General features: G+C 41.8%; 1 non-coding gene across 1 annotated transcript; it reads left to right on the top strand.

The window, feature by feature from the left end:
* Positions 1–2047: 2047 nt before the first annotated feature.
* Positions 2048–2152, top strand: LOC141694056 (small nucleolar RNA R71). Its single transcript, XR_012563388.1, has one exon. It is a non-coding gene; the product is annotated as a small nucleolar RNA R71 (small nucleolar RNA).
* Positions 2153–3019: the final 867 nt, after the last annotated feature.

Below are 3019 nucleotides of genomic sequence, written 5' to 3'. Positions count from 1 at the left end.
CTCGTCGGGTGGAGGATCAGGCGGCCAATCAACCTTGCCACCAGTGTCTCAGATAATATTACAGAAAGCGTGTGTCAAATTTTCAGCAAAAAGATGGTGAATGCCGTGCATGGCCTCCATACGCCTAGTCAATCTTTTATACAGTGCATCACCAACACCAGTCCTATCAACTGCATGTGGTGCACGAGAGGGACCATCTGTAAACACGGCAGAAACTGGTCGGTCACCCTCTACATCATCAAAAATATATCCCAACCCCTTATCATGGGGTGCACCTAAGAATGAATGCCTCAAGTGATCTGGTAGTGGGTGAAGCTCAAGTGTGGAAACATCTTCAATAGACGGCTCGAGACGGTCTTGAGAAAATTTCAGCTCTGCTAACCCAAGAGAATCGAATGGCATATATAACTTCCTCTTCCACGGAGGTACATTCAAAACCTGCAGTTTCTCTACATTAAAGCACTCCTCTTTAGCTGTGGGTAACTTTATTTCCTTGAACACATTAAAAGTGACCTTTTGATCATAAACCTTCATCGAAAGCTCTCCTTTTTGCACATCGATCATAGTTCCGCCTGTAGCCAAGAATGGTCTTCCCAAGATGATGGGAATCTTCTTATCATCCTCAAAATCAAGAATTACAAAGTCAGCAGGGAAGAAGAGTTTATCCACCTTGACCAAGACATCCTCCACTATACCTCGTGGATAAGCGATGGAATGGTCAGCTAGTTGCAATGACATGTATGTTGGTTTCATATCAGGCAGACCAAGCTTCTTGAAGATAGATAAGGGCATCAGATTGATGCTAGCTCCTAAATCACATAAACACTTGTCGAACGACAAGTTTCCGATGGTGCAAGGAATAGTGAAGCTTCCAGGATCTTCAAGCTTCGGCGGCAACTTCTGTTGCAGCACAACACTACATTCCTCCGTTAGAGCAACGGTCTCTAAGTCATCGAGCTTCACTTTCCGAGAGAGAATACCTTTCATAAACCTGGCATATATAGGCATCTGTTCAAGAGCTTCAGCGAAAGGTATGTTGATATGAAGTTTCTTGAACACCTCCAAAAACTTCTTAAACTGCTTATCCAGCTTTTTCTTCTGCAGCCTCTTAGGAAAAGGAGGTGGAGGATAGATCTGTTTCTCCCCTGCATTATCTTCAGGAGGAGTGTGTTCCACAGTAGTCTTCCTTGGTTCCACATCTGCTTCCTTCTGTACTTCTTCTTCAGCCATAACTATATTTTCTGAATCTTGAGATTTTTCAGGCTCTTCGTCTTGCTGAATTTGGGGGCTTGTGACCTTTCCAGACCTTAAGGTGATGGCGTTCACATGTTCTTCAACTTCCCTCTTTCCTGGATTGGCTTCTATATCACTAGGAAGTGTTCCTGGTGGTCGATTCAATAAGGCATTAGAAATTTGCCCTATTTGGTTCTCTAGAGTCTTGATAGAAATAGCCTGGATTTTGCATATTAGCCGCAACTCCTCCAATTCAGATTTTTCATTCGTAGATAGACACACACCATGAGTTTGTTGTTGAAAACCAGGAGGGTTGAATAGCTTATTTCCAAACTGCTGGAATGGTTGTTGCATCGCATTCTGATTGTTATTCTAGCTGAAGTTAGGATGATTCCAGTTGTCAGGCGGATAAGTGGCAGGAACTGGCTGCTGCGATCTCTGAAAATTGCTCACCAACTGAGCTGAGTCAATAGATATAGCACATTGCTCCATCACATGCGGACTTGCACATAGCTCACAAACACTAATTATCTGCTTAACACTGTAGTTAGCCAGAGAATCGATCTTCATAGACAATGCCTTTAGTTGAGCAATGATAGTCGTAACTGTATCCACTTCAAGAACTCCTGCTACCTTGCCATGTGGACATCTCTGGGTTGGATACTGATATTCATTAGCAGCCATCAGTTCAATTAGATCATAAGCTTCCTTATAGCTCTTTGCCCATAATGCTCCACCTACTGCTGCATCGAGCATGGGTCTGGACTGTGCTCTCAACCCATTGTAAAAACAAGTAATGATCATCCAATCAGGAATTCAATGATTAGGACACTTCCTAAGCATCTCCTTATAGCGCTCCCAAGCTTCATATAAAGATTCTCCTGATTGCTGCGTAAATTGATTAAGAGCATTCCTGATTGCAGCTGTCTCCGCCATAGGGAAGAATTTAGAAAGAAACTTCTGTGCAAGATATTCCCTAGTAGTAATTGAACCAGCTGGTAGAGAGTGTAACCAGCTCTTAGCCTTGTCCCTCAGAGAGAATGGGAACAGTCTCAGCTTCACAGCATCTTCATAAACACCATTAAACCTGAAGGTGTCACAGATCTCTATGAAATCCCTAATGTGTGTATTGGGATCTTCCGTTGGAGAACCCCCAAACTGGACTGAAGTCTGTACCCATTGAATTATGTCAGGCTTGATCTCAAAGGTATTAGTTGTGATAGCTGACCGGATAATGCTAGATTGAATGTCATTGATCTTGGGTTAAGAAAAATCCATCAAGGTTTTCGTTCCTGGATCTCCCATTGTAATGAGTACCTGAAACATAAACAAATAAACCGTGAAAGTAAAAGAATCCGAGTCAGTGAACTTTAACGACCACTGATGACAAGCACATAAACTAAAAATTAACACTGAGTCCCCGGCAGCGGCGCCAAAAACTTGTTAGGGCGAAAACACGCGCTAAAATACACGCAAGTATACGCGTTCGCAAGTAGTATAAGATATAAATCAGATTCGTTCCCACAGAGACTGGTTTAGGTTAAGTTCAATTTATGCACCTATGCAACAATGTATGGTTATCGCTCAATGCTAAGACAAATAACAAATTGGGTTTTTATTAAACTAAGAGATTATACTAAATAACATTAACTAAGAGAATTGAGGTTGAATTACTATATATGACAAACATGGGATCCTAACTTCATTACTACTTCATTCAATAGCCTTTTTGTTCTTAACCTTAGCATGTGATGGTGATGACACTAATCAGATAACAGAAACTGAT

Source organism: Apium graveolens, chromosome 10 (assembly GCF_009905375.1).
Source record: "Apium graveolens cultivar Ventura chromosome 10, ASM990537v1, whole genome shotgun sequence".
Lineage (NCBI taxonomy): Eukaryota > Viridiplantae > Streptophyta > Magnoliopsida > Apiales > Apiaceae > Apium > Apium graveolens.
The sequence above is the reverse complement of the archived record's forward strand: the minus strand, read 5'-3'. Positions and strand labels throughout refer to the sequence as shown.